The sequence below is a fragment of the Cannabis sativa genome, chromosome X (assembly GCF_029168945.1).
Source record: "Cannabis sativa cultivar Pink pepper isolate KNU-18-1 chromosome X, ASM2916894v1, whole genome shotgun sequence".
NCBI classification, from domain to species: domain Eukaryota; kingdom Viridiplantae; phylum Streptophyta; class Magnoliopsida; order Rosales; family Cannabaceae; genus Cannabis; species Cannabis sativa.
The window spans coordinates 34,344,307-34,360,007 of NC_083610.1; the positions used below are offsets into that span (position 1 = coordinate 34,344,307).

Here is a 15,701-nt window from a genome sequence, read left to right on the forward strand (position 1 = left end):
CGAGACAGGACAAATCTCCGAAATGCACTCTTCGAGACAGTGCCAATCTCCTAATTGAACTAAAGTTCTATTTACCCATTCCATATCTCACAATAACCTCACAATTACATATTTATAGTGATTCACACTCTTTGACAATTACTAATAAACCCCTATACTATTTCATAATGTAACATAAATATGTTATAATAATAATACTAATAGTGGAATTGATTTTAAACTTTAATGTCATTTAAGAATGAATATCATGTTTAATGGATGATTTAAATTTGTCTGAACATAATATTTTAATCATTTTCTTTTTCATGCATGAATCTCATATTTAAGAAGAATATCATGTTGATGATGAAATGGGTATCGTGTACTTAAAGTTGGAATGGTAGTGAAGGAGTTTATTATTGGGAAGAGAATGAAATAATGGGTATGATGTGAGAGCCACCATGGCTGGTTATTTCAGAGATAAATTATAACATAGTATTACAGAGCTTGATGTTACTAGAGTCTCTCAATCTACGATCGTTCAGCAAACGAAACGCACTGATACTAAATGAAGGTGTGACCTTAGATTATTATTTCATGGTCAACCGGTTGTCTTTAGTACCTTTGCCGGAAAAGGGGAGTGTTTCTTCTATCTCTTTTTGATTATTCGAGTCTTTATTGATTTGAGTTTATGATTTGGTTGTTGGTCATAGTTTCAGTTTATTCCTGCTCCAAATTATACTTCTATTTATCTATATTCAAATGATTTTTTTTTTTAATTAAGATTTTCATTATCAAGGTGCCAGAATTTTTTCTCTGTTTTTAACTTTCTTTAATCTTTTGTGTATAATATATATATATATTGTTATAAAATAATATAAAGTAGATGAGAGGAAAGAAGAAGAAGATGAAGAGAGAAATAGAAAGTGAATGAGAATTTATGAGTTGTTTATTCTAATGGGGTGAACCCCTATTTATACAAATACAAGAGTGAGATATTAAGAAACTAAGAAAAAGAGGAATATTTATTACAATTAATAGTAATAAATAAAAAATTTGGACATCCACATAATTATTAATATTTATAACACTCCCCCTTGAATGTCCATAATAACTGCCTTATTAAAAATCTTGCTGAAAACTTGACCAAAGGAAAAAGAGTATAGTGTAAACTAACTCCCCCTCATTTAGGCATTTGTGGAGATCTTCTAATCGACGAATTTCGATCTTATCTGCCATCTTCTCAAATGTTGATGTTGGTAATAACTTTGTGAATAAGTTTACAAGATTGACACTTAATTAAATATGTTGAACACCAATATGTATTTTCTTGAAGCGTATAAAGAAGAATTTCGTGAAATGTGTTCTAACTCTATCTCCTCACTACTACAATATTAGCCTTTAGATGCAGTTTTTTCAACCCTATTTATAAAAAGGGAAGCTAAAGGGTGTGAAAATACCCGCTATGTTCGAAATTGACATTTAGAGGCGGTTTTTTGATAAAAACCGTAGGTATAAAATTGTATTATACCATTTAGAGGCGGTTGGAAATTAGTTTTTTTTTTTTTTTTCGAACTACCTATGGCGTCGGTTCTCCGTATAGGAATCGACGACATAGGGCTACACAATCTTCGACACGTGTACCCTATGCGCGTCGGTTCCTATGAAGGAACCGCCGCCATAAAAGTCGATCGCAGTATATCTCTTTGCTCGACCTTCCTTCTTCCTCCCCACTTCACTCAGCAACCCAGAAAAACCAGAGACCCCATTTTCTCAGCCAAAACCCTCGCCTCCACCACCTTCTCCCAACCCTATCTCCCTCATTTCTCAACCATTTCAGCCCATTTTTTTTTTAAAATCCTCCATTTTCGATACTTAATAACATACACCTAAAAAGTTTTGATTTTTTAGCCTCTAAAAGTGTCATCCGAACCCAAATAGTAAATTTTGGGTGTGAAATCCGGCCACCCATTTTTGTTGAGAAATTGTTCAATCTCAACCTCGTTTAAGGTATAAATATTGCTTCTATTCTTATTGTATTATGTATATTGTTTTATTTTTTTTGTTTTTGTAAATTATTATTTGAGTTTTTTTATTTTATTAGTAATATTATTGTGTTTTATGTGTATAGTGTCGGGATTTTTTACGGTGGTCGTCGGATTGCGGTTATTAGGTAATAATTTATACCACAATGTATAGTATATATATGTATTTGTATATTTTATTGAATATTTGTATATAATGTGTGTATATATTGTGTGTGTATATAGTGTGTGTATATTTTTTATGAAAATAAATTTTGTAATTGTATTTTATATATTTTTTGCAATATATATTTATTGTGAATAAAATGACATTGGAGGGATTTCATTAGTTTCAAAAAAAAAATTAGCTTAGAAATAAAAATTTCAAAATGGAATTAGTGTGTGATATAATTTTATTTTTTTGAGATAATAGTGTGAGATATAATTGATTATATATATGTATGTATAATTTAGTAACTAAGTAACTTGTTACAATTTTGTATAACTAGTTATAAGTTATGAAATAATTAATTTTGTAATTTCGTTGTATTTCTTTATATTATAGGGGTTCGGCATAATTTTGTGTGTAGCGTATTTGGGCTTGCAATTATAGGTATATACTTTTACTAACTTTTTCTTAATATATAATTAATTATCAATGCATGTTAGTTGAGTTTGAATATCTTAAATATTCATCCGTAGTGAAGTAGGTTCTGCGAATACATGTACTGCGGTCGGATGGGTGGATTAATTTTGTATTGTTTATCTGTTTTGTTTGTTATATTAGGCACTTGTAAAATTTTTGGGAACGTCCAATTACAGCCGTTATGCTGCCGAAATTTCGGTAGAATTAGGATAAATCTTACTAAAACCATTCATAATATAGTTAATTATAACATAGTAATAAGAAGTTAGGTCACATATATTCACATTTATGTAAACTTTTTAATTTTACCAACATTCTAATCAACTAAACAACCTAATAACATGAACTAATGTAAAACGAAAATTTGAGTAATTTTTAGATTAATATGAATAAATTGTGTGAGAGACTTAGTTAGTTACATTGTGTAATTAGTAACTAGATATAATTAGTTACTAAATAAATTAACAAAATAAACATATAAAATCCTTCTTTTTTTATTTTTTTTTTCTTTCATTTGAGAGGTTCAATGTGGATTTTTATTTTTCAAAGAAAATAAAGAGCAAAAGTTAATTAAAAGGGGAAAATATTAGTTAATACCTTTATTGCTTTACCAAAAATTTTTCCCCTCAATTTTATTTATTAAAAATATTTAACATTTTAATAACATTCTAATCAACAAAACAACCTAATAATATGAACTAATCTAAAACGAGAATTTGAGTAATTTATAAATTAATATGAATAAATTGTGAGAAACTTAGTTAGTTACATTGTGTAATTAGTAACTAGCTATAAGTAGTTACTAAATACTGAATTTTTTTGGATAGGATTTTTGTTATGGATAAATCATGGATGCGTGAGGAGAGAGACACACTGCGATTTCAAGTAGGGTTCGATGCATTTTTAGAGTTTGCCTTAAAGAATTCTACAAATCACGATCGTATTCATTGTCCGTGTGTAGATTGTTGTAATGTATCTAAAGGGAATATTACAATGATTAAGGACCATGTGTATTTACGAGGTTTCAATAGAAGTTATACTAATTGGTATTACGATGGCGAACATTTACCTAATGATCCATATCCATTAGGAAAGCGGGGGGTAGATGATATCGAGGGTAATGATTTCGATGATTATCCATTGGACTTGCTTAACGAAGCACAGGAGGAATTTCTTAATGATCCTGAGAAATTCGATAATTTTCTTAGTGATCTTGATAAACCTCTCTCGTTCGATGGTTGTAAAAAACTAAGATTACCAACAATGGTAAAGTTTTACAACATAAAAGCGAGAAAATGGAGTGAGCGATAAATGTTTTACTCAATTTTTAGCGCTTTTAAAGATATCTTACCATTTGCCAACAGCTTCCTAATCTACTTATGAAGTGAAAAAAACGTTAAATTCTATAGGATTGAAGTATGAAAAAAATTCATGCATGTCGAACGATTGCATTTTATATCGTAAGGAATATGCGGACAAAATTATTGCCCGACTTGCGGTTTATCCCGCCATAAAGTAAACAAGAGTAAGGAGAATAGGAAACTTATCCCCCAAAAAGTGATGTGGTACATGCCTTTGATTCCGCGGCGAAACGATTATATCGTAGTGCAGAACATTCGAAAATTTGATTTGGCATGAGACCAAGAGAGTGAAAGATGGAAAACTTAGACATCCTTGCATTCCCAAGCTTGGAAAAAAGTGAACTACATAAATCCTCGAATTCAAATGCGAACCAAGACACATTCGTCTCGGTACGTACGCGGATGGAGTAAATCCACATAGATCTCTAAGTAGTCGTCATAGTTCATGGCTTTGTCTTCCTAGTTATGTACAATCTTCCTCCCCGGTTAGTGATGAAGAGGAAATTTAACATGCTTTCTTTAATGATATCGAACCCGCAACAACTTTGGACATAATATCGATGTATATTTGGAACCATTGATTGACGATTTAATAGAATTGTATGAGAACGGGGTTCGGGTCTATGATGGTTTTAAAAAAGAATTTTTTAATCCGAAAGGTTTGTGTTGTTGTGGGTACATCGGTGATTTCCCGCTTATAGTAATTTATCGAGCTTAAGCACAAAAGGTTACGAAGGTTGTCCGATTTGTTGCACTAACACATCGGCTCGTCGCTTGGCAAATGGACACAAGATGTGTTATATGGGTCACGGACGGTACTTGCACTGTAAATCATCCCGATAGACGGAAGAAGAAAGCATTCGATGGTGCGAAGAGGGTGATATGGCTCCTTTGCCACCGGTACGGGGAACAAATTCTCCAACAATTTCAACTTGTAGATTTTAAGTATGGAAAGACGCAAAAAAATAAAAAAACTAATGGTTGTTTTCAAAGAAAGTCAATCTTCTTTCGTCTTCCATATTGGAAAAGTCTACTAGTTCGACATTGTTTGGATGTCATGCATATTGAAAAAAATGTGTGTGAGAGTATTATTGGTACCTTACTTGATATTCCCGGCAAAACTAAGGACGGTCTAAATAGTCGTTTAGATCTCGTTGAAATGGGTATACGACAATCTACGGCACTGAGAAGAAAGGTGAACGTTTATATTTGCCTCCCCGCTTGTTTCACTTTGTCCAAAAAAGAGAAACAAACGGTTTGCAAATCACTTGCAAATATGAAAGTACCCGATGGTTACTCGTCTAACATCAAAAACTTGGTGAATGACCGAATTGAAACTAATGGGTCTGAAATCACATGATTGTCATGCGTTAATGCAACATCTACTTCCAATTGCCATTAGATCGGTCTTGCCAAAAATGTTCGAGAGTGTTTGACACATGTTTGCATTTTCTTTAATATTTGTGCGGGAAGGAATTAGAATTGGATAAGTTAGATGCATTACATGAACATGTAGTCAAAACATTGTGCAACCTGGAAAAGTTTTTTTCGCCATCTTTTTTCGACATCATGATCCATTTAATGGTTCATCTAGTGAGAGAAGCAAGGCTGTGTAGGTGTGGGCGAGATGGATGTATCCATTTGAAAGAAATATGAAGGTACTTAAAAGTTATGTGCGTAACCACTATCGGCCGAAGCATGTATGGTTGAGTGCTACATATACGAAGAGGCCGTGGAATTTTGTTCGAGTACATGGTCGGAGTTGAGGCAATAGGAATTAGCAAACCAAGAACCGACCCGGATGATGTTGATAGAGGATTAAGGGGCAAAGGGACAATGGTGACAGTGTCAAGCTTGAACTAGATCAAGCTCAATTAGTCGTGATGAACAATAACGCAGAGGTTCAACCATATATAACGTAAGTACCTTTTGTTTGATTAACATTACTTAAGTCACGATGAACAATAACTTGATTTATCTTACTTGTTTTACAGTGACCATATGGAGCTGTTACAATCAATGGTTCCAAGAAATCAAAAAAATAAACAAAAATGGGTTGCAGACCAACATCGTCAAACTTTCATTGGGTGGTTAAGGAATACCATTATAGCAAAGTTGAACGAACCGAATCATGGAGTATCTGATGTGTTGAGTCGTATTGCCCTTGGACCAACTTTTGCGGTTGCAAAGCATGAAGCGTACATTGTAAGGGGTAAACGTTTTCATACAAAGTCAAGAGATGATGCTCGAGAGGTTCAAAATAGTGGTATACGTATCGTCGCAGAAACTATGCACTTTGCAAGTGCAAAAGATAGAAACCCTGTTTTAGGTACTATGACGTATTACGGGGTCATTGAAGAAATATGGGAGCTCAATTATTTTGCGTTCCGAATTCCACTTTTTAAGTGTTCTTGGGTTGACAACAACGTTGGAGTAAAACCGACGAGCTTGGTTTTACTTTGGTTGATTTAAGTAAGAGAGGAAGCAAGAATGATCCATTCATCATGGCTAGCCAAGCGGCTCAAGTTTTTTACATTTACGTCCGGCTAATGATAAATGGTCTATTGTTTTATCGACACCGCAGAGGAGGTTCTTAGAGGCCCGAAGAGGATGAGGAGAATGCGACTTATGTTACGATGACTTCATTGTTGGACAACCAATTCATGAGCAACTCATGGGAATTGATCGTAACATTGAGGAAGACGATGCTGAATACATTAGAAACGATATCAATGAGGGAATATGGGTCAATTGTGATTCAGGCAAAAGGGAAGTGTCTGATGTTGTGGCTCAGCAAGCGAAGGAGATTGAAAAATTGAAAGCCGAAGTCCAATCCCTTAAGCAGCAGAGGAACGCTGCCGAACAAGAGGAAGAAGGAGAGGTGGCTGGTGAGGCGTATGTTCCACAACCATACGCTCCTCAGGATGAGGTACAACCAAAAATTTATGCTGAGGAGTTCATTTCCCTCAACGACCAAGGTATCCTATACAATTTTGAGGACCATGCGGCCCTTAATCGGACGGTACATCTGCTCGCTCCGACAACATCGACAATATTGTGGCCGAGGGTATTTGTACGAGCATGTGGGTACGATCAAAGTTCTTTGCCGGGATTACGATGATTCACATGCTCGGATCATGGTTACGGAAATCCTGCAAGAGGACGAAATCCCAGTCCCAATTGAAGAGTGCAGATATGTTAGGGACGTGAACCAGATGTTCCTTCCTTGGCCTCAACACTTAATTTTAACAACCGAGGTAACTTCTCAATCGAAATTAATTATTAATGATTAGTGGAGTTTGAATATCTTCAATATTCATCCGTAGTGAAGTAGGTTTGCGAATATATGTGCTTTGCGGTGGGATGGATGAACAAACTCTTGTTATATATGTGTTATTTGTCGTTATACAGCCATGTTCAAAATTTTTCGGGTCATTCAATTACAATAGTTATCTTCGAAATTTCGGTAAAATTTAGATAAAATTTGATATATATATTATGTTCTGTTTTGTTTAAGGTCCACTCGCTAAACCGCCCTCAAGACGTGATGCGTCAAAGGGGAAAGCTCCGATGCTTTCTCCACAAGGCCGTGGTGCACGGGAAGATGACTTGTTCACGGAAGAGAAGATGGCGTTGATCCCTAATTCGCTAAAATGGATGATTCATGAATTCATAAGGCTCAAAGATAAACGTGATATAATCACAATTCCTGTCCCCGAGCATTCATTGCACCGCGTACCCGGATCACGTTATCCGGAGAGGATTTGCGACGGGTTGCTACGTGTGACTACATCGGCAACCGAGGGGAATGCTTGTTTGGAATGATGTATACTCATCTTTAATCTAATTAACCTTATATCAAATTATAGTTAAATTATTATAAGGCACTAACACTTTTTTTGGCGAGCACATATGGGAGAGCATCAACGGTCGAGAAAAATTTTCAAGTTTTACGACCCAGAGCTTCTCACAGTGCATGGGATCAACGATGAAGAACAGAGTCAGTCTTTTGACGATGCGGCAAGACGATTGGCTAATTGGTTATCATTAATGAACAACAACCACCAAATGTTCTTTATTCCTTGGAATATCGGGTAAACTTTATTAAATTCTTTAGTGCTAATTGTTCATTTCTATATTATGTCTTCAAATTATTTTTATACTATCTTACTTATATTCCAATATAATTTTCTAGGATGCATTGGACGCTCGTGGTGGTTGCGCCGGGGAAAATTATCCATTTAAACTTGTAAAAGGCCGCCCAATTCCCGAAGAAATAGAACAAATGATCGGAAAGGTAATAATTTAATGACTTCTTATGTAACGAATTTAAATTAACTAACGAATTGAAATGCTAATATAATTTTCCTAAACGGGGCATTCATGTATATAGGACGCACATCGGTATCTTGGCCGTGGCAAGGAATTTCACAAGCAACCGTCAAGACAACCTAAAAGCCAAGAATGCGGTTTTTATGTTTTGAAATATATCACCGACATCGTCGCACGTGCCAACCCCAACCGTTACATACAAGATCAAAAATTTGTAAGTTTTAATTATTGATCATAGTATATAAATTTTATAATAACAAATATATAATATACATATACATAAACTAATATAAATTTTTAATTTTTTTAACAGTTTGGTGGTAAGAAGCAATACGATCCAAAAACAGAATTGTTACCACTACAGCGAAAGTGGATCGAACAATTGATGGCGGTGATTCACGGTGACGATTGAGGTTCAAAGGACGAAGAATTTTTCTTCATTATGTTATTTTTATAGATTAACTTGTAATTAGATTTATTAACTTATTAATATTTTTAACTAATTTTACATGTTTGTGTAATATTTAATTACTTTTATGAAATCAAATTATGTTTTTACCCAAATTTAATTACTATTTAATTTAAAATGTAATTAATATATAATTAAATTAAATAAATATGTAATTAATATATAATTAAATTAAATAAATATGTAATTTAAAATTTAAATAAATATGTAATTTAAATTAAATAAAATAATATATAAATTAATAAATATAAAATTAAAATAATATATAAAATTATTAAATATATCATTAAAATGAAACTAAAATTATATAATTAAATAAAAAAAATTTGAAAAAACTGAAAATCGCTTACTTTTGGCGTCGATTGATAAAGCCCCTATGGCGTCGGTTATTAGCTTATAACCGACGCCATAGGTACCCCTATGGCGTCGGTTATAAGCTAATAACCGACGCCATAGGGGTACCTATGGCGTCGGTTCATATAAACCCTTTAGCGTCGCCCTGATCAGCGTCGGTAGCGAATTTCGCGAAAACCGACGCTGAAAGGGCTTAAAAACCGCCTCTAAAGGGTGTTTTTGTAGTAGTGCCTTCAATGTACCATCCTTTTAGTTGAGCGATGCAAGCAGTATTATCCATAGAGAATTGCTTGGGTTGATACTTCTTTATTGAGTGCAATTCATATGTTTCCCAAATATGCTATGTCAATGATCTCGCTCACACACATTCTCTACATACTTCATAAAATGCAAGTATGTTAACATGATTTATAGTTGCCTCGTTAAAAACCTTGCCAGAAAAACCCAGTGGGACAAAATCTGAGCTAAGGGAAAAAAGAGTAGAATATATATTTCATATTCATAACTATTTGCAAGTTGTCTCGTTAAAAACCTTGCCAGGAAAACCCAGTGGGACAAAACCTGAGCTAAGGGAAAAAGAGTGCAACATGAATATGTCTCCCCCTCATGCACATATGATCCATAATTCTTTTGGTGATAATAAATCTAATAAGATTATTGTTATCACTTTTAAAATATGACAATATACAATCTTTGATCATATATTTTCTATAACTCTTCCAGAGTATGTATGGACTTCTAAATTATAGATGAGGGGTTCGTGGAACATTAATCTTTATCCAACTAATTGTATCATTCATGTGTATATACAATCTTGTTCATACTAAAATTTAACATTTCAAGTAGATATGAACATAACACATTAATGATAATATAAATTTTCGTTTGTTACAATGATGGTACTCCAAGACCATATATTTGTTCCATCTTGTTGTATGATCTTAATTTTCATATCAAATGATCATATATCTATAATTCTTAATACATATGAAGTACTTCAGGACTTCAATACTAATGAACAAACTTTATACATTTAATATTTCTCGATATACAAAAGAAATAAAAGTTTGTTTTGCAATTAATCAAAAACTCTTCAAGAGTCTATCACAACGTATAATTTACGTATTTATACTGCATAGACAACCATACGTATTTTTCAAACAATAATTTACTTACATGTCTTTATTTCATACAAAGATCTTTGTCATATAGTGCGCGCGACTTAGAATTTATATCACTTAAGACATGTATTAAATTCTTCTAGAATTTTTAGATAAGGCTTATTTCAAATTCTCACTATATTAGGAGCTCCAAATAAATAATCTTTTGTTGCAACTTTTATGTGACGCTTATAAATCCTCATAAAATATATTCTACGCTATAATCAAATCATGATTATATTTTCTCAATATTTAAGCCTTACTTCAATCAATCTCATGTCTATGCAAACTTTGTACAACAATTCATTATGTACAAATACATATATTCAAATTTCTCATTAGAAATATTTATTTGCACACCCTACAGGTCTTACTTCACTTTATGTGAGTAAATTTACCTGGACTGCGTCATAATATTTTGGCCAAAAATCAAAATGTATGTATGTCGATAATTCTCGACAAATCTAATACAATGATCCTTGCTATCTCATGTTAGTTTATTGCATATGCACACATTCAATATTTATTGTCGACAAAAATTTCAATAAATGATAATTTCCTCCCATATTGACATAACTTATAGAGATCTCTTTAAATTACATATTTTCAAATATGTTTATCATTTATAGGTACCTATAACGAATCACTTCAGGGATTCAATTATGATTAAATGTGTTATGTCTAACTTCTCTTGGGAGTCTCTTCGAGTACCGTTTTCATCACGGTTATCATTTTAATACTTTATAACATTAAGGTATCTCCATGAGTACCTCTAGATTTAACAACTTCAGGGCAAATCAAATGAACATTTACTAATAATTTCTATATTGTTCATTTACGCTTCAGGCGTTTTCAACTCATTCTATCTCAACTTTGAGTAATATTGATTTGCAGTTGGTATATATCATTTTGAACTATATCGTTCTTATATACTTTGTGCAAGGATCATTTTTCAAAAATTATCATCGATTCCAACTGCTTCTCTCCCCCTGATCGAGAGAATTTTAAGAAATTGTGATATCTAATAATATTAATACACCTGTAGGGATTTCAATATATCACAATGAATCAATATCTATTTAAACTCATATATATTATATGACATTGAACTTCAGGTTCAATAACTTCAGTTTCAAGTTCAATACTTATGAACTTAATTCATTTCTATTAATGAGTCATACGTGTATAATTAGAAATACATAAATTTATACATTTTGTAAATGAATGATCATATAATCTTATCACATTGATAAGAAACTATGCAATAATAATCTAACAATGGCTCAAGATTGTTAAAGAAATATAATTTAAATATTTTCTATGTGTAAATATATGCACATTCTTCTTTTGAGCCTTATAAATTAACAATGAGAAAAATCTTTTGGTTCTTCAACAAAATTTAGTCAAATCCTTTGACAATTTATTGCATATGATTTATCATGTCAAAATAATTCAATTAATGAACTTCAGGTTCACTATAATTTGTATTTCAATGAAACTTTCAAAGGTAATGTAAATTTATTACAACATAATCATTATAAGTTTCATTTTTATATATAGGAATAATATAATTATATTATTCTCCAAAACATATACACTCTTCAGGAGTCACTATTATGTTTATCAAATTTTATATTTCTTCAGGAATCACTATCATCAATTTAATGATGTGTATTAGATAAAATGTACATAACAACTTCATCATGTTGTTATAATGGTCAAATAGATATAACCATAATATATCATTCATTTTTCCTGGTATCTTTTTAACAAGTCGTCTAATTTATTTAGACTATTCATCAGTCTAATTATCATGACTTGATATATTATATATTTAAATGTACAACCAGTACATATAATAAGTCATCTCTTATTACTTTCATAACTAGATAAAAGTTATACATCTAGGTACATACAAAGATATTTTGCTACTCAAAGTAGCAATTGTATGTAAGAGTACTTTTTCAGGAAGCTTTTCAAATAATCATTTTGTCATTCTTTATCACTTTGATTATATTGGATCACTAACAAATATTAGTAAACTATATATCCACTTTTCGGGAATATGCAAACTGAATTATATAGTAACTATATATATATACATATCTTGTACTAACAATAGTTTGAAACTATTGATTTCAAGAAATAATAAAATATGCATATATTAATTTACTTCTGGCATTACCAATATGTGTGAAATTTATATTCTTTGAAATAGAATTTCATGTCTATTCATTCTCTTCAGGGAATGATATTTAAATATTCTAAATGTACAATCAATTTGTACAATTCACACTTATTCAATAATCAAATATACTTTTATCTTGATTATAAGTGTGTCCGTACTACAGGTACGCGACTACTATTATTCAATCCCACACATGATATATAGATTTCATGCACTTTGATTGTGTGTGGTATTTTATCTTTTGGTTGTTTCCAATTTCTTCTGGAAATATTTGAGTAGAAAATAATGCCATTGATTATTTAAAATCATTACATTCACTTTGGGAAATGACGTTGAACAAGTAGAACATTATTATAAATTTCTTAAAAAATTATTACTTGTTCATATATAAAAAGAAATTACTCAACAATTTCTTTAACAATATTTCAAAGAATATATGAATACAATTTTTGCATAATCTCCAAGATGTATGCAAAATTTGATCTTTAATATATGTCACATGCAATATTTTCCAACATTGCAAGTAAGAACAATGTATAGTAACATGACTAATACAAACAATCTTTAAAAGTAGTTGAATTCAGTTCGTATCATTCTCTGCAGGGAATGATGAACAATAAATACATGTCTCATGTATTTAAATAATATTAGTCATGCTCACTGTTATTCTTATATTTTGATGTTTCAATGCAATTTTCTTAATATTCTTTTTAGGTGTTCAAAACCCACTATAAAATTGCATCAATAATAATCATTTTTAATGATTCTTTAGTTGTATTCACATAAATACAATCATTTTTTTTTTTTACAAATATAAAACATTTACTTCAGGAAATGTTTGTCAAAATGTATATCGATATTAGATTACTTTTCATTGTCCTCAAAGAATACAAGAACATATATATATAAATATGTATTCATCTCTTTCATTATATATCCATCAACTATATAATGAATATTACGTTTGCATAATCTTCAAGATATATGCAAGATTTTATTGAGGACGCATAATCATCAGGATATATGCAATATTTTATCGAGGATGCATAATCTTCAGGATATATGCAATATTTTATCGATGATGCATAATCTTCAGGATATATGCAATATTTTATCGATGATGCATAATCTTCAGGATATATGCAATATTTTATCGATGATGCATAATCTTTAGGATATATGCAATATTTTATCGATGATACATAATCTTCTGGATATATGTATAATTTATATAGATTTTCTCTATCATATCATAGGCACACATATATTGTAAATATTATGAATGATAAGAACATTATATATATATGAAATCAATAATAAATATATAAAAATATATACATACATATATAATATATAGATATATAGATAAAAAGAAAAAAAAAACCAAATGATTATTGAAATTATTTCAGTCAGAGGAGTATATATATAAATATATATTTAGTGTATTTTGACTTTGAAACAATTCAAGAACTTTAACAAGATACTTACATTGGGACTTGGGCAGAGACTCATGCTTGAAGCTTGGGCAGAGACTCGTGCTGATAACGTGTTATAAAATAATATAAAGTAGATGAGAGGAAAGAAGAAGAAGATGAAGAGAGAAAGAGAAAGTGAATGAGAATTTCTGAGTTGTTTATTCTAATGGGGTGAACTCCTATTTATACAAATACAAGAGTGAGATATTAAGAAACTAAGAAAAAGAAAAACTAAGAAAAAGAAGAATATTGATTACAATTAATGGTAATAAATAAAAGATTTGGACATCCACATAATTATTAATATTTATAATATATATATATATACAGAGATTTTTTTTCTTCCAAACATATCTCTTCTACTTTTGTGCAGGAATTCGTTTCCATATTTGAAATCAATGATTACTGATGTTGTGGCTGAATATTGTTGATTTTCTACCATTTAATGATTCTCGATGACTAGTGGTCAGCGAGTGATATTTGTCCTTGAAGAAGGATTTGGGTCTGGTTTTGTGGCCTCAATTTCTCTAACAGTAAAATTTGATCAATTTAGACATTTCCATTTGATACAGAGTACAGTAGAGTTTTTTTTACGTCGACAACGACGCTCCGATTGCAACCATTAATCTCCATTACTGTCATGAAGATCGTTGTACGGTTTTTTGTCGGCCATTAATTGTGAAAATTTTAATTTTTATTTACATTTTTTTCCTCATATTAATACATTTAATTACTTTCAATTTCAGTATCTTTTTTACAATAGTAATAAGTAATGAGTTTGATCTCATTTTAATTTTATTTATTACTATATTTTTTGGTGATTTTAAAGTTTTAGCAATTTCATTTGTTGCTGAGAACTTTATGACTTTATTTTTTTTTTTGCATGGTAAAATGCAATTTTATTAACCATTAAAATCCGCTACCAAAGAGGGTAGCAAGTCGAATGGAACAGACTCCATATCGAAAGCACAACCAGGATATAATATAGAAGCTCTTGCGCAGTTATGAGCTACCATATTAGCTGATCGCTTAACAAATAAAACAGAAACAGTTTTCAAAATTGATAACAACTTTTTACACTCCAAAATGAGTTGACCAAAGGGGGAAATCATGTCCGTTGAGCTTCTAAGTGCTTGAACTACCGTAAGACAATCGGTTTCCAATGTAGCATGTTGCCACCCATGACTTTTTATCCAACTCAATGCTTCCCGTATACCAATTGATTCAGCAAGCTCCGGGGAAGCCGAACCTGTGAACAAGAGTGTTTTCCCTTGGACTAGCATACCATGGTGATCTCTAGCAACAAATCCGCAACCATACTTGTTACTGCTATTAAACAACGCAGCGTCAACGTTGACCTTGATTTTATTTTCACTTGGAACAACCCATTGCTCAGCTCCGTCATTCGTCGTATAACCCGACCAAGACGTCTCGATAAGAGTATTCTGAGCTTTACTCCATTGATCAAGGAATCCCGTTGCTGTGTTCAAAATAGCAGAAGCAGTAGCAGTTTTTTGTTGCCATACAAACTCGTTTCTTGCACTCCATATCGCCCAGCAGAGAACCGGCAACAACTTCTTTTTATCTGCATCAGCCGTAGCAAAAAACTGGATGCACCAGTCCAGAAAATTGCCCGCACCAGTAGCTGCAATTGCAGTCCCAATACCAACCCGATCCCAGGCCTGTTTCAATCTTGTACACAGCAGTAGAGCA

At 31.8% G+C, this 15,701-nt stretch overlaps 1 long non-coding RNA gene across 1 annotated transcript; it reads left to right on the forward strand.

The window, feature by feature from the left end:
• Positions 1-1,759: 1,759 nt before the first annotated feature.
• On the forward strand, positions 1,760-2,352 carry LOC133031859 (uncharacterized). The gene is made up of 2 exons (XR_009684920.1): positions 1,760-1,989; positions 2,111-2,352. It is a non-coding gene; the product is annotated as an uncharacterized LOC133031859 (long non-coding RNA).
• The last annotated feature ends 13,349 nt before the right edge of the window (positions 2,353-15,701 follow it).